This window comes from Patella vulgata, chromosome 2, assembly GCF_932274485.2.
Source record: "Patella vulgata chromosome 2, xgPatVulg1.2, whole genome shotgun sequence".
NCBI lineage: Eukaryota > Metazoa > Mollusca > Gastropoda > Patellidae > Patella > Patella vulgata.
The window spans coordinates 72280319-72303846 of record NC_065880.2 but is presented as its reverse complement, the minus strand read 5'-3'; the positions used below and the strand labels follow the sequence as shown (position 1 = coordinate 72303846).

At 34.6% G+C, this 23528-nt stretch overlaps 1 protein-coding gene across 6 annotated transcripts in view; it reads right to left on the bottom strand.

Annotated features, from left to right (window-relative positions):
- The window catches only part of LOC126812447 (unconventional myosin-XV), a 107826-nt gene extending 91294 nt beyond the window's left edge, over positions 1-16532 (bottom strand). For all 6 annotated transcript variants that reach the window (XM_050538840.2, XM_050538841.2, XM_050538836.2 and 3 more), the window contains exons 1-2: positions 16225-16532; positions 29-140 (exon numbers count right to left, since the gene is read on the bottom strand). The gene's annotated coding sequence lies outside the window, so the exon portion shown is untranslated. The remainder of the gene's footprint in view (positions 1-28; positions 141-16224) is intronic.
- Between the last annotated feature and the right edge of the window lie 6996 nt (positions 16533-23528).

The following is a 23528-nucleotide window of genomic DNA, read 5'->3' as shown; positions in this document are numbered from 1 at the left end:
TTAAAATATAAATAATAAATATACTTACACAAGTGACTAGTTTCTTTTATATATACATCCTAAAGTTCTTACACCTATTTACTGCTATCCTATTTCTTTTTTTACATCTTCCTATTCAAAACATTATTATTATCTGTTAGCTGAAATATAAGATAGAAAACCATTAGAAAATTTCACATAACCTCCTGTGAACTATAGTAAAATGTCTATTATTTTTTCTGTAAAGTTTTAAAAGCTAAACAAATTTAAATAAATATTTTTTTATAAGTTTGCCAGGCAGACGACAAAAAATAGAGCATAGGTGGAGCAAACGATCTTTCAGTTGATAATACAAGTTCGTAATAATCGTTGCAATCTATTTTAGATAATTTGATCAATCTACACTGTTAGCTGTAAATAGGAAAAGCGACACCTGTTGCCCACTGTTTTGCAGGCAAAGTGATACATGCAATGCTTTAAGCAGTTGACAAATCAAATGCCATATAACACTTCTTATTATATAACATTTTACATGCATCGTGAAATTCTGATATTTTAGTAAAAGAACAGTTTCCAGTAACTATATAAAAACACAAAAATTAATTGTCAAAAACTTGACATTTTTCTAACTTTCCGTCAGCTAATCCCTAAAACATACACACAGTCTTTATTCAGAATCGCCCCTATAAAGGGCTAAAATATACTGGTAATCAAATATACAAATATTCTAGCATATGAAATGATAAAAGAGTGTGAGAGAAATGGAGTTTATCGTCCACCCTTGCACGTAGGGTTTTTTATCAGTGGGAGGAAACCGGAGGACCTGGAGAAAACCCACAAGGTTGGACAGGCGACCCTACATGGACAAGAAATCCCTCAAGTCAGGTGATTGATATCCCAATAATGAAAATATGTCAGGTGTTTCAGAAAGAGTATAAGTGTACTAAAACACATGCCTGACCATGCAGTGGTATACACGTGTTTGGTGATACTATGACCGATGTCTCGGTCATATGTTGTTTTGTTATTTTATTATTTGTCAATTCTGTTTTAAATTTCAAGTATATATTTTAATTTTCATTAATGCTTGGTTAGTCATACAGCAATTAACCTGTCAGTCAAATTATGACAGACTGGCAACTAAAGTGGTTGATCTGTTAAGTCTCATCTAACTATTGTTTTAAATGCCTTAAGTCTTAATCCTTCAATAATTATATGTTTATGTCAACACTTTCTAAGTAACTGATTTGTATAAATAGACAAATGTATGTTAGATGAGATTATTAGTTGGAGAGACCAGCTTAGGGAACATACTATTTGGAGGGCCAATATATAGGAAATTATAGGTTGTTAAATTGTTGCTGTTAATTATTTGCTGCTGAAATAAAGAGTTGAAGATTCATTCCAAGAATCTGTATTCATTTCTGATACTTAAAGAACACCCGTCGACAAGCTACATTCCCTGAAAGTCGAACGGTGTTATATGGTGGAGATGCCGGGTAGAGTAAACAAAATTGTCTACTCTTGATTCCGGTACAGCTAAGCGAGATAAATTGTAAACATATTTGGAAGAAGAAAGGATGGATATCAACTTTATTCTTCCTTCAGCAGCAGTAGCAGCAATAAGAAATCTGAATCAACTACCAATGTCTTGGAGTCTCAAACAGGATAGGGGTTCTACAGAAATCAGCTTTAAATGGGCTTCTCAGAAAATTCATTACCCAGTCCGGAAAAGAAATATCGTTCTTTTGCCAAAAGACAAAGGGATAGACAGCGACAGCTAGAATTTTTTGCTAAGAAGGATGCCCAAAAAGAACAGATTTCTGTGGTCTCCAGTAAAAAGGATGTGGGTGTCCAAAATGTTCCTGATACTAAAGATGTGGCTGTTGGGAATAACCCAGTGTTAATGGTGACAAGAGAAACAATGTGTCATCCTGCAAATAGCCATGATAAAGGTTGTCAAATAAATTTGGACAGTGAGGCAGCGATGAAAGATGTTTCAAGTTCTAGTGCCAAAAGTACCAGCAGTCAAGACCATTGATATGTAGGAATTTGTTCAACAAATCCACCTGTACAAGTGTCCGACAAAGTGCTTAGACAAAGAGTTAAGAACACAAAACAAGAATATATCATTCAGTGGAAGAATTCTTGGGTTCTGGAGGAGGAACTAGATTATTGTGCTCAACAATACATAAATGCAAAGTCAAATAGAATACAAGGACCCAAATTATGTTTACCAAATGAAAAAGTTAACCAGTACAATTTGCAAGAACATTATTTTATGAAATTATTATCATGAAAAAAGGGATAGATTATGTTACTTTGATTAATCGAAAAATAAGGATTTTTGATTTTATTAAATGCTTAAAACATGGGGTCATGTTTTTGTTTGAAGTAAGGGGGATATATGACCGATGTCTAGGTCATATGTTGTTTTGTTATTTTATTATTTGTCAATTCTGTTTTAAATTTCAAGTATATATTTTAATTTTCATTAATGCTTGGTTAGTCATACAGCAAATAACCTGTCAGTCAAATTGTGACAGACTGGCAACTAAAGTGGTTGATCTGTTAAGTCTCATCTAACTATTGTTTTAAATGCCTTAAGTCTTAATCCTTCAATAATTATATGTTTATGTCAACACTTTCTAAGTAACTGATTTGTATAAATAGACAAATGTATGTTAGATGAGATTATTAGTTGGAGAGACCAGTTTAGGGAACATACTATTTGGAGGGCCAATATATAGGAAATTATAGGTTGTTAAATTGTTGCTGTTAATTATTTGCTGCTGAAATAAAGAGTTGAAGATCCATTCCAAGAATCTGTATTCATTTCTGATACTTAAAGAACTCCCGTCGACGAGCTACATTCCCTGAAAGTCGAACGGTGTTAATACCTAGGGCCAACTCTGAGATTGTATATATACCTCCAAGACTCCTAGGGCATAATACTCAGAACTGTAAGAATCTGAGAAAGGAGGATGTTACAACAAAATAAATAAATCAAGTAGGGCAACTTGTGCAGCAAAGGTAACAGCAATAATTTCTAATTTCTAAAAACTTTATTTTAATTTCAATCATTGATTGGATGACCACCTGAAATTGACCCGCCTTCTCTGCACACAACTGTGACCAAGACACTTAAATGTGTTAAATTAATCCGATATACCTTGTAAAATTTCAAATACACCTGTTAACCCATTTATACCATAACATATACAGGTAAATCAATGATTTTTTTTTAGTTTTACATACAACAATTATATGTGACATTGACAATATGAATTCATTACTAGTGAATAAAGACTTTTGACTACACTGAGGTCATATATAGTACATGTATCATGAATGGTTTTTAACATTGTTTAGGTAAAAATTCTCAATGTAGGCTCAATCAGTTTTTATTTGTAGGGAGTTCTTCCTTATAACTAATCAGACAATAGCCAGCCAACAATAAGTATATGCTAGTTTATAAAATGTGGTTTAATACCAACAGAGCTAATGAAGACGGGCATAAACACTATGCCTCAACAACATTTCCAAATACACTCTTCATCAACTAAAAACTGTCAAAGGTTCTTTTATGAGCATGCCAACACGTCAATTTAACCTCAGTTTTCTGTCCCATCTGAACAACTAGAGGGTTCTCCTTGCCATGTCCTCTGTCCATTTATATCTAGTTTTAAAAAAGGTGATTTGAAGACAAATCTATTTATAGCATCATTTGGGTGGGGGTGGTGAAGGGTGAAGTGGTCCATTTACTGCACACAAAACATTGATTTGAAGACAAATTTATTTACAGCATCAATTTAGCGAGGGGTCAAGTGGTCCATTTAACGCACACAACACTCAAAGATTAAAATAAAAATAATACACAGATGTGTTTGAGGAATTTTATCCTACATGGATATGTTACAGATTCTTTTAAAACTTTTTTTTGTGGCATTAATTAATCATATTTTTCCAAGAACCATACCATATTTCACAATAATAATGAGCAACACAACCGACATTACAAGTATTCAATATATAAAATCCATCCATTTGTTAGGGTGAAATAGTTTGAAGTAGTCAACCATTACAAGATATGATTCAAGTTTTGGGCGAGGTGAATATACAACAATACAGTAGTGATGTAGAATGTTTTGATTAATATCAACTGATCATAATGAATGTGAAGAGTACCTGTCTCTCATCTAAATTTATCTACATTTACTAATGTCTAATGTTTAATTATCGAAAATTATCACAATACTTGGTGTTATCCTTCTACCGGTAAGAAATGAAAGGAAGAAATCATAGACTTTTTGGGGTGGTTTTATTATAAATTCTAGAATTCAATCTTATAACAGAGGAGAGAGTGAGAGGAATGAAGTTTAATGTCTACTTGACACAAACTAGGTCATTTTGGAACTAACATAGTGTTAATTTAATTTCAGTAAATTGCTTGCACGTTGTTGGTGTCCTTGGCAGTAGGAGGAAACCAGGGGACCCGGAGAAAACCGATAAGGTTCGACAGGCAACTCTACTCATTGTGACATACAAGCGGGGAATCAAAAATGACTCAGAGTGCACTCGACTTTACTAGAAGGTTGAATATTGAATAAATATAATACCTATATGCAGGTAATACACATTCTTTGTGAATAATGGCTGTACACTATTCATCTGAACTAGGTAATACACATTCTGCATTAGAATGAAATTCATATTAGGGGTAGGGGGGGGGGGCTGTTCTCCTAGTAGACCGAAACTGGGTTCTTGGAGCTTGCCCCCAGTTTTACTATTAAGATAAGAAACCCATATATTCCACCACATTATGCATATAAACAGATTACACAAAATAACATTTAACTTTGACACATACCAAGATGGTCAAGCTAGACATTTTAAATTATATTCATAAACTTATGGATTTAGATTCTTAAAATAATTTGTATTTTAAAAAAAAAAAACAGTTAACTATTTAAACATACATTATGCAAGAGCTAAATCTGTCTATTGCAGGTCTTTCTTTAGGCCTGAAATGTTATCTAAATTATTAATTAGACATTAATTAACGTTTCCAGACCATAATCAACTCTAGATGGCAATGCTAGCCTGTGATGTTTAGTGGATTATGGGCCGATTTACTGCATAACTTTCCTTCACGATTTAACGATTAAATAGACTATGCTGTTTATTGTACTGACTTTAGTAATGATGATCGAGGCTAGGCGGAAATTTCAATCGTTTACTTCTTGTTTAATCATGGATCAATTCGAATGAAATTTTCAGCAATTTGCCTTTACATTATCTAGTTTTTAACTATTATAGTGAGAACTGCCAACTCGTTATTGAATCTTCCATAATGTATCTTTAATGTAAATTATATCAAATTATATGGTATACTTGTACTTGCCTTTCACAAATAGGTATGTAGCCTTACATATAAATCTTAAATACACTAATATCAATAATAATGTCTTACAACATCATGTGTCTCTGGGAGTTGTCTTTTGGGTGGGTGTGTTAGTTTAAAAATAGAATACATAACTTTACACCTTGATCAACAAAGAAAAACGTATTTAATATCAATCAGAAGAAATTGCACAACAGAAAAGCCTTAAAGGGGATTGCCACTGTTCAATGAAATCCAAAAGGCTCTCTGAATATTATTAAGAATAGACCAAGAGACACAAGGACCTTAATCACCTATTGGTTCAAGTCAAAGAGTACATTAATGGGCTATTATTAAGTTAGGAATATCAAAGGGGCCCACAGAATACATTTTCAAAAATTGGGCTGTCAATAGTGACCTCACTATAATGCAACCCAAACAGAGCTCAAATAGGGGGATTTTTTTTCACTGTTATTTTAGGGTGTGTGTGTGGTTGGGGGAGCTGGGCCCCTAGGGCACTCCACCTGGATCTCCCACTGAAGAATATGTATATTAAGAGAGAGAGAGAGGGGGGAAGGGTTTAACGTCCACTCGATACAAACTGTTATTTTGGGACTAACATGGTACAATTTATTTTCAATAATTCGCTGAAGCATAGGGGTCTTTATCAGTGAGAGTAAACTAGAGAAACCCATCCAGTTAGACAGGCGATCTTACTCCCTGTCATGTACAAGCTTCACTCTCTCCACTAATACATTGTATTCCATGGGACAGAATATAATTCACTATTGAGATGATAAGTGGAGAGAGTAATAACTATACTTTAACAGGCTATTATGATACAGGTAGATACAGGCTTTATAGCGAGTTTGAAAACCTGGAGACACACCTAGTTGTTTGTGACAATTATATGAACATTATTCATAGCGAAATATATATATAATTCATTCAACACGAAAACATAAAAATGACAGTAACAGATATTCACCACATTATATTTAATCCCAATAATATACTAATTCTTTGCTTATACAAGAAACCCCTTGTCGAGACATTTCCAGAAATAAACATCAAAGTAACTTGTATTACATATATAAACTTAATCCCAATTACTATATACTCATTCTATGCTAACTATTAATACTAAAGAAGAGAAACCCTAGACGGAATGTGGCCACAAATAAATTTCTAAGAAACTTGTATTCCATTTATTGTGTCATGTGTTAAATTATATACTCACTTTATCTGTAGAAAAAAATGACTATTTCAAGGTCACAAGGAAATAATCAAAACACCTGGGACACAAGACTTTAATTTATCATAAAATGTGGAACACAATAATCCTCCTTACAGCATATCCAATCAAAAGCACAAGAAACTTACATCATACTTTAAATACATCAACAATTATGTAGCCCCTCCTTTTCGATATACACAGTACTGGTAGATGACAATTGAATGAATAGTTTACCTGAGGTAGTTCATATTTCAACATAGTCAATCAGGTGTAAAACTAAACTTAGGCCAAACAATTTAATTTTTAGTTCTTTCAGGGTCTTCATGGATAAAAATCCACTTGAATCTTGTGTAAAATGATTTATTTAGAACTTCAAAACAAGAAAATAAGGAGGGAGAGAGCAAGAAATGGGGTTTAATGTCCACTCGACACAAACTAGGTCAATTCGGACTAACATATGGTTCTATTTTATTTCAATAATTCACTTGCGCGTAAAGGTCGTAGCAGTAGGAGGAAACCAGAGGACCCAAAGAAAATCCATGAGGTTGGACAGGCAACCCTACTCCTTGTCACGTATAACCGGGAATTTACTCAACGCTAGTTGACTCAACGACAGACATGATGTAACACGTACGCGCTAACCATTCAACCATCCCCCCCCCCCCCCCCGGAAAAGTATCTTTGGTTTTTGAATTAATATTATTTCCCAAGAGCCAAGAAACAGGACACAAATTATGAATAGGTGTTACCGAAGAACAAAGTTCAAAATTGATACATGTATGGCCTAACAACACCTTCAACTGATTATCGTCTACTACTTATGACTATAGATAACCATATCATACCTATTATATCTAGACCTATGATGACATCATAAAATACACAATCACGATTTGCATATATTATAAATTTATTGCTGTAACTTTTCCATTCAATCGATCGATTATGTTTGAATTACATGTAGGTAGATACACATACTGTGGGACAAAGATAAGTTTTAATCTATATTTATCATATTTTGACATTTTAATTCTTATTCAATTGTGGAAATTGACAGTTTTAATGCAGTTTTATCATCCTTGATAAATTGACATTTTAAGATTAAACATGTCTAGGTATTTTTCTCTACAAGTACAATTAAGCCATTAAAAACTTAATCATCCCAAAATGTCTTGAATTGTCATTTTCTAAATATACATAAAGTAATGTCATGTGTGACAACATCTTTAACCCTTTATCATTCGCACCATCTGATACTATTGCTCCTTGGATTGGCACATGAATAGCTGATGTGCCTCTAAGAAATGAAATGAAATGGGGTTTAACGTCCTACTGTTCTGCTCCAACTGGGCTAATGAAGACCATATACGCCATACAGTGTGCTATGAGGTAAATTTTGCCTGGACAGCGGCACTACAGCCTACTCCTATATCGAATTCCAACTGTCAAGGGATCTTTTATGTGCTCGCCAATGTGTACATGGGACCTCAGTTTTTCATCCCATTCAAACAGGGATCGAACAAGTGGCCTCCAGGTTAGCGAGCCAACATCCTACCCGCTGAGCCACTGTAGCTTCCATAACTATTATATGTACATACAATATGGAGAGCTAGTCACAGAGCTCTTAGCTCTGGTGGTTTTAGAACAGTGGTTCTTTACCTATTTTTATGTGCTCTTACCCTGTGAGCTTTCATAATATTTCCCTGTACCCTCTTGTCTAAAATGACTTATGGAAATAAATGAAATTATAATAATTAATATGAAATACAATGTAAGTTTATTTATCCAATGCACTGAATACATACAAATGAATACCTGACAACTCATCCCAAAGACAACTCATCCCAAGTTAGAAGACAACTCATCCAAGTTAGAAGACAACTCATCCCAAGATAGAAGACAACTCATCCCAAGATATTAGCTATACTGAAACTCATACATAAAGATAAGGATGAGTTGTCTTATATTGGGATGAGTTGTCTTAGGATGAGTTGTCTTTAGGATGAGTTGTCTGTTACCATACAAATATACTGTACACATAAAGTCTTTCAAGTACAACCATACTTACACAGTACACAGACAATCAGACATATTATTAATGTTATTAGTACTAGTAGGCCTATACAATATTGAATTTGACACCATATCTTGTACCCCCTACTTTGATACTTCATACCCCAACAAGGTAAGAACCATGCACTGTTTTAGAAGGTATGAGGAGCAATAGTTTCTGGATGTCCTGGGATATAATGGTAGCAATTAACTACCTTTCTCTCAGCTTTTTCAAGGAACCACCAGGACATTCAATATTCACAGAGTTCTGGCGGTTCTAGGGAGGAGTAGTTTTGGAATGTCTTGAGCTGTCCAGGGATATACCAGTATGAATTATATCAATTTTTTATTAAGGAACCGGTAGTCAATATTTATATGTATCGTGTGCTAAAGGGTTAAATGCAGATCTTAGTAGTCAAAAAAACCCAACAATCTAAAGACGATATTTCATGCATAACATAAATCTTAATCTATTTACAGTAATGTATTTAATCCAACACTTCCTGAAGACTATCTGTTGACTGATATCTTTCCCCGAAACTGACAATAAAATGATCATGTTATCATGGAGTGTTACAAGTAGCTATCTGTATAATTTATATATGCAAATTGTGATGGTGTATTTTATGATTTTTTTTTTAAACAATATTTTTATTCAGGATGTCTGAATTGGATGGTTTTAGTTACAATAGGTATGATATAGCTATACATTAATGAAATTTATATGATTTGAAGTTGATTTCAATGTTTACATGTACAGTAAACCATGTTCAACTCGGATAAAATCGTTTGGACCCTTTGATCCTGCACGTTTTTCTTATTTTATGTGCGTAAGTCGGATTTACTAAGTCGGATCTTTGCTCAACTCGGATCAAAATGTTTGGTCCATTTGATCTAATTCCGGCTTTTTTCCTTCGCCTAATTATGATCACAACATGCTGTTAAACATACGTCCCCCTCCGCCAAAGGGCCTGGCTAATGCCATTGAAATCCAAATAAAGGACAGTGCACATTTTGCACAACTCGGCCATATAAGACGAAACGAATATTGGAATTTTTGAAAAAAATTGATTGTAATTGGGCTAGGCAAAGCAATAATTGACTTAAGTTTTACGGCTTTTCAACAATTCTAATTTTTCCCCATTCTAATTTTTCCCCACCCCAGCTTACCTAAATTTTGTTTCCTCTTTTATGGCCGAGCCACGTAAATACGTACGCCACTCTACATCTAGACCTCGATGGCGTTCGCAAAAGTCGTTTAGCAGAACCGGATGCATTTTTAACGGCATGTTGTGTTCCACATACTGACTCTAGCAAGGTAAGCTAGGTCTTATGTTCTCATTAAAATGTTCCTTTACATTGTTCAGGCGTTCACAGACTGACACATGACCGTTTAGCAGTAAAAAGTTTCCCAGTAAAATTGCCTGGGAACCGATTTTTATTTCGACAAGGATTCAATAGGACGGTTCCTGAACGTACAGGGCGATAATGTGACCTACGTTCAGAGCTGAACTAGGTCTTCAGCTAACTCGGATCTTAGCGTAACTAGGATAAAATTGGTCAGTCCATTTAGATCCGACTTGTGCGAAGTTTACTGTATGTCTTATTTGTATTTCGGTTTATTTATGTCATTTTTATACAGTGTATTTAATTTCTGTACCATATTTTGAAAAGCACATGTGAGCACTTATTTGTGGAAGTTGTTTGATATAAAAATGTACAATAATAATATCATTCATTATCTGCTTTAAAAAGTCTTTTAACAAGTCAGTTAATTTTATACTTTTTTCTGGTTATTGTCTCCCACGAAGCAGAAGTCTGGTTCCATGCATGTTGTAATTACCCATCTATGTGCTGCAAGTTTATTCTGAGATAACTCGCGGTGAATAAACATCAACTAGTGTAGTCCCTCATCAATAACTGTAAATACAGCTTCAAACAACACCAGCCAAGTGTGAAAAAAAGTGTTACATACACATACACCACATCAACCTCGTGTGTAATACATCTGTATTCCCTACAAATAACAGTTGCTTTCCACACATAAACCACATCAACCTTCTGTGTAATTTAAGTATATTCCCTTAATTAAACACATAAACCACACCAGCCTCCTGTGCAATACAAGTGTTTTCCCTAATAAAAAAACAGTATATTTACAAAACCGATAGCCTAAATATATGTGTATTCTGTAATAACATACAGTAAATATATGTATAAATCACACCAGAATATTGTGTAGTGGGTGTGTCTGCTGTAATATATCACAGTAAATACACACATATACCCCACCAGCCATCTGCTGGTAGTTGTGTATTCTATAAGAACTTCCATACATCATCAGCATCCTGTAATATATCACATTACATGTAAATACACATATACCCCACCAGCCATCTGCTAATAGTTGTGTATTCTGTAATTTAATACGTGAATTATACACACATAAATCACACCAACCTTCTGTGCAGTAGGTATTTGTTCTCAATCAGTAATACACATATCTGTTTTATATATAATTAATATGTATACCGTTTAAAAGAGTCTGCAATATCACCTTGGTGGAAGCGGACGTAAAATACAACTAACTAACAATTTAAAAGAGTGTGTTATTTAAGGCGAACAGTGGCTTATCCCCGTTAATCTTTGCATTGTTTTTTGCCTTATACCCTGCCCCCCAAGTGCTGAACAAATTGACATATTATATACCACAGAGGGATTGTGCCTGACACAGTTATAGGTGCCTTATTTCTTGGCTCTGGCATAACACAAACTGTCTTAATGGTTAATATTTAAGTTGTGATAGAGAATACCATATTAACTGTAGTATCATGATGACAAGTAAAAGTACACTGGCTTTGTCACTATAGTTTTTTTTATTCAAATGAATTAGTGCATGATTTTCCAATATAAAGAAATTAATAACAAGCTTCAGTAACTGTATGAATCTAAACTGACTACATTGAGTTTATCAAGAAATTATTCTATATTCCTGTCACATAGCCTATTCTATATTCCTATCACATAGCCTATTCTATATTCATGTAACATAGCCTATTCTATATTTCTGTCACATAGTCTATTCTATATTCCTGTCACATAGCCTATTCTATATTTCTGTCACATGGCCTATTCTATATTCCTGTCACATAGCCTATTCTATATTCCTGTAATATAGCCTATTCTATATTCCTGTCACATAGCCTATTCTATATTCATGTAATATATTTCTGTCACATAGCCTATTCTATATTCATGTAACATATATTCCTGTCACATTCTATATTTCTGTCACATGGCCTATTCTGTATTCTGCTAACATTGCCTATTCAATATTTCTGTAACACAGCCAACACTTTTCAAAATTATACTTCTGCCCAAGGCTATGGTGATTCGAATACTTCATCTGTTTCTGATAAACAGTAAAAATTTTATCACTCTTGGTCAACATTTACATCAAAAGACAGCATGATTATGGTATATAAACCACATAATTTACCTTGATTAGCAAGATATTTTTTTCCAAAGAATATGACAACTTTTAGCATTATCCCAATTTTCAAGTGTTTTCTACAAATAAAAACTATATAAATTTTTAAATACTGTACTTATTGTGCTTTATAGCTAAATTCTTTGAAATTCTAATTTTATGACATAAATTACCAGTTAGTCAAAGACTGGAAAGTAAGACTTAAAGGAGCTAAATCGCTAAAATATTTGGGCACTTAGAAATTGACAAAAATGGGTCGCAACGCATATAATAATGTAATATGAATGTATATAAACTGATTTACATTCAATCGTTTCTGTTTTTACTGTAATTTCTAATCAGTTATGTTCGGCGAAATACACCAGAAGTCTCATGTGAATTGCAATCTTTAGGGTCTGGTTTTTCCAGTCTACACCGATGGTATTTATTGCGCATGCTCTCCAGATAAGAATATAGCGTCACCATATGACATGACTTGTCTAGCCCCGTTCTTTGAGTCCCTTGTTCCAAATGGTGCTAAAACGCATTATGGTACACGATTCGTGTATCAATGGTAAAATGTTTATTTTGTCTTGAATATTGGATATCAGAAGCCCATCTTTTCCTTGTAAGATCACATGACCAATGTTGATTTGAATTGACAAATAATTCGTGTTTTCAATGTCGAAGATTTTTGATGATATTGAGTTAGAGACTTAGCTACTTTAATCTAGTGCTTTTACCACAAGGCTGGGATGTTCTCAAGAGGCGTTAGTAGCTTAAGCAAAATGTATATAACTCATGAGACTAAAATTACTGTGCATACAAATTTTATACACATTTCACATTATAAACTTTCTATTTGAATAATGGCCTATTATGTATGAGCGTTAAAACTGTACATGTGAGGACTCTTCTGCCCCTGGCCATATACAGATAATGAAGACAATCAATGGCCAGTAAATTATCACGGCTTACTCTATACCTATATGACAGCCAATCATATATCAAACTTATCTACAATATATTTGGCAAAAAGCCCTGATTATGTTTGTTAAAGAAGTTTATATAATAGTTAATCACTATTTAGTATTAGACCTTCATTATAATCATTGTCATTATAAAACTACCATATATGTCTTTCTTTTGTATGCTCTTATCTAAATTGAGGTTTACTGTAATGTCTTCCCACCATGTATGGGTGGGTTAATCATTAAGAGAGGACATTAAGAAAGAAATAGATACTGCACGAGGGCAATAGTCTGAGTGTTGCATCAATATACACAATGTTTGAGACCATCAAACAACTTAAAACACAGACACTATCCTGGATGTGCATTTCTATGAAATTGTCACGCACATTCAATATTTTATGAAGTATAAATAAAGTATGATTGGCCCTTTGTCGTACATTATTGGAAATAATGGTACAAAGGGACGTATATAACTGTTTTCTGATAAAATATTGGAAATAATTAACACAATATATTAAACATGGATTTGAAATGAGATGAATTCGGGTCTAATATCCTACTTTTTTTGCTATGAGGTTAAAAATTACCCTGACAGAGTCACTACAGCCTACTCTTATATTTCGAATTTCAAGTTTCTTGATCTTTGCCTGGTCCTCAGATCGGCGCCACTGAATTAACCAAGCCAGAACATCATGGATAACTTTTTCAGACAACATCAGGATCAAACACTTGACCTTACTCAATGAGCCACCACAGCTACCTAAACATGGATTTAGCCAATCAAGGAATTGAATTACTTTCCAATTGTAATAATCTAAATAAATTTTAAAATGAAGAATGATGATAATATACCTGACCTATTGTCAGTTGACTTTTACACTTTCACCCTTTGTTGACCTCTAATAAAATAATTTATGGCCTCAATTAAATAAACATTTCATAATTATTACTTACTTAACTATACTTTAGGACTTAGGAACTAATTTATTTGAATCTTTCACAAAGATAGAGCGTACTTGACACAAACCAGGTCATTTCAGTACTAACAAATGATTCAATAATTGACTTGGACTTAGGGATATTTAGGATGGGGTGGAAACCAGAAGATCGAGAAAACCTATGAGGTTGAACAGGTGACCAGTGAATTCTGTAGGCTACTGATTCACTTCAAAGACAGAATAAAATTTTTTAAACTGTTTAAATGTTATTTAATTGCATCCATATAGGTCATGCACATCGAAACTAAACAAGGCAGAAACAGTCGGAAAATAATAACAAATATAATCTCAAGGGTAGTGATCATAATGGGTGGGTATTCTATTACAATCTATTGTAATCTAGAAACAGGTACATTGTACTCCTTTGGTGCACAGATATTTTCCTCTCTTGATCAGGTTACACTCTCCAAAAATAGGTTAAGATAAAAAAAATACCTTTGTTTATTCTAAGGATTTTGTTGATGAAAACATGAAATGGGGTATATTGTCCAACTTTTCTGTACTAACTGAGCTAATGAAGATGTGCATATGCCATATAGTGTGCAGCGGCACTATGGTCAACTCTTATATCGGATTTTGTTGATGAAAACATGAAATGGGGTATATTGTCCAACTTTTCTGTACTAACTGAGCTAATGAAGATGTGCATACACCATATAGTGTGCTATGAGGGGAACTTTGCCCTCACAGCGGCACTACGTCCTATCTGGTTTCGAATTCCAACTGTCCAGAGTCATTTTACATGCATGCCAAAGTGCGCACAGGAATTTGATTTTTCGTGTACACAGAAATTTGATTTTTCGTGCCATCTGTCTGACCACTAATTTATTTTGCCCTACACGTCATTCATGTACACAGGAATTTGATTTTTGGTACCATCCGAATAACTAGACACTGTCCTTGTCTGACCACTAATTTATTTTGCCCTACACGTCATTGGTTTCTGTACTTGTTTTAAATCATTGAGAGAATATTCATCCAAAGTTTGTCAAAATTAATTAGTAATTGTTCTTCCATGAATATGTGTTACAGTTTATTGCTCTATCCAGTTACTAAAGGCATACAAGTGTATAGTTATTGGTTTGCTGTAGTAACACCATTGCAATGAGTAGTACACATGTCATTAAGAAGAACAACTATTTCTAAATGTGACAGGCTACGATTTTGATTGCCACTTTCCCTCAAAAATAAACTCAAGATTATCCACCAGCCTATGTTAAAAATAAAAGCAAAAAATAACAAAAAAGAATAGTTATTAAAAATCTATGATCAATGAGAAGGTATGTTTTCCATTGAATTTTTCATAGTCTTTAGTGTATCAAAAAAACTTCAATGTTTCACTGAGTCAAGCAAACCAAATGTGCACATAAATTATGATCTATAAATTACCAGCTGGGTGGAGTGATGCGAACAAAAATTCTTAAATTAATTTCTAATGATTGGCTCACACCTTGATAGGTTTTTATTAGTCTTACTTAAAATCACCAAAACCTGAAATTCTTTTTCTTTTTTTTTTTTTTTTTAAAAATCCAATCAGCCGACAGTCAATAATTGTTTGGAAAGTGCAGTATTTTTTTTTTTTTAAAAATCCAATCAGCCGACAGTCAATAATTGTTTGGAAAGTGCAGAATTACTAGGACTCCTAAACGAGGACACATAAATGAAGAATAGTGATTATAGCAAGTTTTATATGGACATTAGCATAACAAAATATGAAGCCTATTATACAAAAACCAACAAATATATTGACGAGGACAACAATATTGTAAACATCATAGAAATATATTTCTGCGGTAAACAGTGTTAATCCCGAAAGTTGTTCCTGTTATGTACGTGCAGATAGAAGAAATTGCTAAAACTCAGGTCAGGTGAGACAAATAAATTTCAACCTGTACAATACACAACAAGACCTGCCACACAGTGACAGTAATAGTTAGCTAGGTTGCTGTTTATTAACGTCCAATACATTATAATATTATATAGACAGGGGGATTTAATTAAAATTATTTACATGTGAAAGAGGCATATAATAAAGATAAAAACATTCTTTAATATAAAAATGTCACTTTAAAGTTAGTAGGTAGCATGGCATACCGCACGTCATCGATTATAACTCGATAATTCATTCTTACCTGAACAACTATCTTATTTTCCCAGCAGTTAAATTTTATCAGCCGTGGAGATTATATGTCACCAAGCACAAATAGAAGTCAAAACAAACGTACATCCACAGAACCAGATTCTCACAGTCCTGTCATCAATAAAAGAATGTCTGTCGTTCGTTGATTTTATTGTGACCTGTCAGGACCCTTACTTCCAACTAAAACTTGCCGCACGATAGATTGTGAAAAAAATTGGACTGTATCGACCTGAATGTCATGTAGATCAAGCCTGAACAAAGCGTAATACTTTATCTACCAGACGGAATGTTATACTTATTGCCGACAAACAGATTCATCGTCGTTCGCTCAAGTTAACACAATATACGCTGGATTTATGTAAGGATTATCATGTAACTGGACGCGCGAAGTTTTAGCCCAGCCTGCAGATTAAAAACAACCCGCCTACTACCATGTGATGTATTTCAGCCAATGCCTTCCATCGACAGTAAATGTAATTGACAGTTGAAGTTATAATCGAACCAGTTACAGTCGATCAATATACTACCATATTTTTTTGCCATTTTTATTTGTAAATCGAAGTGTAAAAACACACGTGTTTGTTAAAATACACAAGATCTTGAAACAGTTAGTCTAAACAGTGTATCAGTTCTAGACTCTAACATATTTCTTCTGGGAATGTCATCTCCATCACAGTAGGCTACATGGGGACGGGAACGCCCTTTTGGCGTCCTTTGTGATTTTTCAACTAAAAACATTTTTCCTTTCTATTTGGTGCATGTCATATTTACTATCAAACCATGTTCGTGAGAGATTTTTTCAAATTTGTTGTAAAGCATTGTGGTCATGAGAGGACGAATCCTATTGATATACCATGCAATGTATTGGGTGTCACCACTGATCTCTATAAATAACATATAGAGATCAGTGGGTGGCACCAGAAAATAGAATAGAAGCGAACGTTTGGTAAAACAGAATTGACATAAAAGAGGGAGTATAGTGCTTTTCGGGGACAGATTTCAGACTATGTCGAGGGCTTTCAGGAATAATCTATGGTGGCACATGAAAGAGAGATAAGCACCCCTCCATTCCATGTCATGTATTAAATGGCTGAAGAAAATGAATTAGCAGCGGACGTTTAGTAAAACAGCAGTGACAAAAACGACGGAGTGGGGTGGGGGCGGGGGAGTTCTTAACGGGGGCGGATTTCAGGCTATGTCGAGGGCTTTCAGAAATAATCTATGGTGCCACATGAAAAATGGATAAACACTCTTTCATTCCATGCCATGGGTATTGGCTGGCCCGAGGACATTAAAAAAAAGCTGGGTTGTGTTTTGGGGGACGGATTTCAAACAATCTGATTAAATACAGATCCATATTTCGTTTCGTTTTTTTATACTTTCGATGGCCTACACCAAATGTAGTAAAGACAAGTAAAACGAAATTTTGAACTATAAAAACGAAACGAAATAGGATCTGTGTTTTAACCAGATTGGATTTCAAACTATGTCGAGGACATTCAGGAATAATCTATGTCGTCACTTTATTAAGAAAGATAAACTCCCTTCCATTCAATGTCGGGTAGCTCAGGAAAAATAAAATAGCAACGGATGGAAAAGACAGAGCTATGTAATTGTCAGACATTTGTAGTATCTGTCCGGGGTAACCCACCACTAGAAATGTCTGTTAGAGTGTTTTTGTAACACCTGAAGATGTACGGTACACTGCAGTAAGATTTTCATGTGGTACACTTTTGAGCTAATCTAGTCTAGTTGGGGTACATGGCATTTTGGGCGTGGAATACCACACCCACCACCGGAAACCCGACAGACTTACATTCTGATGATACCAGATATACATGCATTGATAACATATATGAGAAAATTGGTACACTTTTCAGCTAGGTTGGCCCCCTGGGAGGTTGGCCCCCTGGGCTCCTGGTCTATATGCCCGTCTTCATTAGCCCAATCGGAGCAGAAAAGTAGGACGTTAAACCCCATTTGATTTCATTTCCAAGTTAAATAACTACTTGTAATTGTTAATCTAAGAACCTTTTTTAAACTAAGATTTGACGCGTGTGTGTGAGATAGCTTTATCTAAAGTAGCTAAGTCTCTAACTCAATATCATCCAAAATTGAAAACACGAATTATTTGTCAATTTAAATCAACATTGATGTTGTGATCTTATGGGGAAAAGATGGGCTTCTGATATCCAATAATTAAGACAAAATAAACATTTTACCGTGTACCTTGGTGCATTTCAGCGCCATTTTTAACAAGGGACTTGTAGAAAGAGGCTAGATATATTCCACAAGTCATGTTAAACGGTGCAGACGTCATATTCTTATTTGGAGAACATGCGCCGTAAATACTATCGGTATAGAGTGGAATAACCAGACGCTAGAGATTGCCATTGGATTGAGACTTCTGGCGTATTTCGCCGAATATAGCTGATCAGAAATTGCAGTAAAAACAGAAACGATTGAATGTAAATCAATTTATATAAATTCACATTACATTATTATATACGTTGCGACCCATTTATGTCAATTTCTAGATCCAAAATATTAGCGATTTAGCTCCTTTAAAGCGAGAATTTCATATTTTCTAAGAAAGTCAAAACAAAATTATTTCTATGTCTTTTGCTCAATAGGTTATCAACTCACTATTATACGACCATGGGCATTATTTCCTACCCTTAAAAACCATTACACAGGAAAAAATAACACAATTACCTCCCTTGTTTTCCTATTGCCTCCATGCATTAGCTACCTTCAAACGTTGGATTTTGAAGTTGAAAATGATATTTTTGCCAATTTCTCAGCAGGCAATAGTGAATTATAGGATTAATAGGATTATTCTTTAACAAGGTAGAACGGTTTATGGTTACCATCTATTTTAAGGCTTTATTTTAATAAATTTTAAAAATATAACTTAAAAATATGAAATTGCAGCTTCCACCAAGGTGACATCGCAGACAAGTTGACGCGCGTGTGTGTGTAATAGTTTTATTTAACGTCTGCTTCCACCGAGGTGATATCGCATACAGGCAATCCTTTTTATGTGTGGCCAATAGCGTGACCCTCCACTCTGTGTTTTCGAAAGCTCCGCCCACGTATGTAAGCTCATCCAATAACATCCATCGACACAGAATATGAACGCCCGATCTCGCATTATAGATATCATATGAATTTGAACTTCGCCAAGGGGTTTATTACAAATATTATGTTACGTCCCTGTTTGTATATATTCACGCCGAGGAATAGAATATAACAAACAGTCGCTTGTCCAGTGTTGCTTAATAAAATTGGATAAAATCAGGGTACTAACTATTGGCCCTGATTAAAAACAATTAAGTTAAAATATATTATGTTTTTCAATATGAATAAAATTCATCTTCGCATCCACTGAAAAATATAATGGCCTAAATCCGCGGAGGAAAATGATCTAGAAGTGATATGCGGGAAAGGTGAAAAAAGTTAGTTTCCTTTTCTCGTCATGTCACGTATTCTTCACTGCAAAGACATCAGCTGGTCGAAGGGCTACCAAGTCTGTCCCTGAATTTAAACATGATAGGATAGGTTATAGTCTTGACATGTTACACTCTTGACCCTGTTTCTCGAAATCTTAACTAAAGATAAAATCCAAATTTTAGTAGATACTTCAATTTTGATTGGCAAGGCACTAAAATCAATCTAATATTATCCAATCAAATTACTAAAAGTTTATCTTAGTTAAAATTTCGTGAAACAGGCCCCTGTTTTGCCCAATTGCAAGTTGGCTACAATAAACATCCGGATTACACCTCTCAGTTCTGCTTTATATATATCTTGCAGTGGTGCGGGCCCGTAGCCAGCTGTTAAAATTTGGTGGGGCTACGGAATTTTTTTTGGGAGGGGGCTGAGGATGTGGCCGGCTAAGAACGCTCCTAAGAAATCATTATTGTTGGCGAAATATTGGGGGGGGGGGGCTCATTGGATTTTTTTTTTTTTGGGGGGGGGGGGGGTGGCTACGGGCCCGAGTGGAAATAGTGGAGATAAGCGAGTAAGACGCCGACTCGCTAGTCTGGAGGTCGCGGGTTCGCTCCCGTTGTTGGCCGAGAAGGTTCCTCGGGATTTTCCGGCGTGGCCTCCCCTTGTCAGTGGTGCAGGACAGAGAGCATGACAAAGACAGCTGTCTAGCCGTTCGGATGGGACGAAAAACCGAGATCCCGTGTACACATTGGCATGCACGCAACAGATGCCCTGGCAGTTAGAATCCGATATAAGAGTAGGCCGTAGCGCCGCTGTCCGGGCAAAATGTCTCTCATAGCACACTACATGGCATATGCCCGTCTTCATTAGCACAGTCGGGGCAGAACAGTAGGAAGTTAAACCCCATTTCATTTCATTTCATATATCTTGCAGTGTTATTTGGAAGTAAACGTCTGGACTATTCAGTCAGTTTTCAAGCTTATCTTCATCAAATTGAGTTATTTACCCCTTGTTTTCCGCATGGTACCGACCAACCCTTTCATTTAAAGAAACGTGAAAAAGAAATAAAATCATTGATTGATAATGTTTTTGTTTATTTCTGAAGTATATTACAACTTATATAATATCAAATATTTATAAATAAATACAACATATATATTTATACAATATATATAACAGATGCATAATAAATGTATAAAAAATGTAAAAGATTTTTTTTTTCTTTGTTTTGAAAATAGATATCGAGTTTACATCTTCAAAAGTTAATGTGGGAAAATTCTAAAATATATTCTGTATATAACAATAATAAATGAATAACAAATATAATATTGTATTTAATGAGTTTTTATTTTTTTATTTTTTACTTCTTTTCTCTGAAATGTTTGTGCTTTAAATGAGGTATCTATTTTTCCCGTAACAGTCTTAATCTATACTCTATGAAACGTTATATACAAAATACTACATATGGAGGGCATCACAAATATATTTCAAATTGTGGCTTTATTTTGTTCTTATTCCCTTTTTGAGTTTTTAGAAAAACAATAAACTGTATCTGTAATATTATATTATCCATTCTTCAATTTCGTCAAAATTTAAATGTTTTATTGAATTCTTAGACACACATTGTCATGTCATCTCTTTGAACACAGCATGTGAAGAGTTTCTTTAAGTTTTTAGCCGCTTTTCTTCTCCATCGTCGTAATCCGGATTCTTTTGGTTTTGTTGGTGAGGTATGGGTTAAATCTAAAACTATAAATAAATATAACATTTAATTTTTTATATCAGGAAACAGAAGTAGTTAAACATTAAATGCCTAAAATTGTCCATGAGAAAGCTCAGTGAGAAAGGTCCTGTTGTGGACCGAGAAAGTTCCTCAGCGTGGTTTCCTTTTGTCAGTGGTACACGAACAGTGTCTGTTTCGGATGGGACGAGAAAGCGCGGTCTCAGAAACCCTTGGCAGTTGGAATTCGAAATAAGAGCGGGCCGTAGCGCCGCTGTCCGGGAAAATCACCTTTAGCACACCGTATATGGCGGATGCCTTTTTACCAACCCCGTCGGTGTAGAAAAGTAGGACGTTAAACTTAAGCCCTCATTTTATATAATTATTGTAAAATATAGTGATTACAATTGCTACTAAGATAAAGAATAATAAAATGAGACAATATACCTGTAGTTACAGCATCTATATCTTTCTGTACAAAACGTGGAAAAGTATTATTGATACCTGCGTAAATATAATAATATATTCATCTGTAAGAGAATAGTTTATAAATTATATAAAAAAAACCCATTTAATATCTGAACTCACGATCAGGAAAGATAAAAATTCACCCTAAACAACATGTATAAAATTACTAACTTTGGATGTCACAAGAATTTACGAGCACTCAAAAGTGATATTTACCAACAATCAATAAAGACATTTACCAAGGCTGGACTAAATTTCAAAAGTGATATTTACCAAGGCCGTATCAACATAAGATTCAATCCCATAATTCGCTTGCTTGCAACTTTCTTTAGCAGTGGGGGAACCCGGAGAACCCGGAGAAAACCCAAGAGGTTGGGAAGACGACCCTGCTCCTTGCATACATGTTTGGGATCGAAACCCGGCCACTTGACTCAATGACAGACCTTACGATCTAAAGTGTACGCGTTAGTCACCCCACCCCACCCCACCCCGCTCTCAACACAATATATACTAAAATAGAGGTCCGGCAATTTAGCTAAATACGGATTGTATTTATATGAGAATATACTATGATACATTTCAGACAGCTGGCTATTTCAGCCAACTCAAGCAGGTATTTTAAAGTCGTATTATAATTAACGGTACCTTTAAAGGGGTCTTCAAGTCTTTTTGGAAGATCATCATCATCATCATCACTAGTAAACAATAGCTCATCATCAGTGGATATTTCATCATCAGCATCACTGTCAGCAGTAGACAATATAGAACCATCTTCGTCATTGTTTAAATAGGGGTTGCCAGTAGATACAACAACTACTACAGGTTCTGTTGGATATTTACCATGTTCTATATCTATATCACCTTGGTTTAAATCTCTTGGTGAACCGAGATTTTGGATTAATCTATCTAATGCTATTCTATTCGTAGATGGTTGAGTTTCCATTCCAGAACATCTTGTTCTCATCTGACAAGCTCCAATTAATAAACTTGTTCTCTCATCAAATGTCAAATTGGCTGAAAAATATGAAAATTGGACAGCGTGACTTCCATGAAATAAAATAGCGGATACACATTTATACATTTACATTGTTTTTAATACTATATTTTGTGTGTCACTTTGTCTGCGTTGATATTAGGGTTTTTCCAAACGGAAAAGAAGGGTCCAAGACACCAAACCTTTTGGTGGAATGAGTTCTTTTCGCTTTGACATGTATTCTTTCAAAGACTGGGCGAACACAAGGACGATACACAGATTGATATTATGTTTGTTGGTCCTCTTTAATCCGAACAAATTGTTTTCAATATTTTACCATATCCCCGACTTAATGGTCATAATTTCTGGGAGCAAGAATAATCTGAAATGACCAGTAGCAATAATGACCCTAACCCCAACTCTGTCTAGTTGAAATATATGTCGATATTTGGTTCTTGAATATTACTTACATAACCAATTGTTCAGGAAGGTATGGAGATCGTTGTTAATCTTGTCATCCATTTTGAATAGTTATCTTATAAAAGAAAACAGAATTAATTTAGAGTTCATGAAACATGTTCATATATACATCTCGTGAAACCATCTGGTTCTCTTTTTATATCTTGATAAGAAATTAAAATATAGATTACGTTTTGATCAGTAATATTTTTAAATAGTTTAA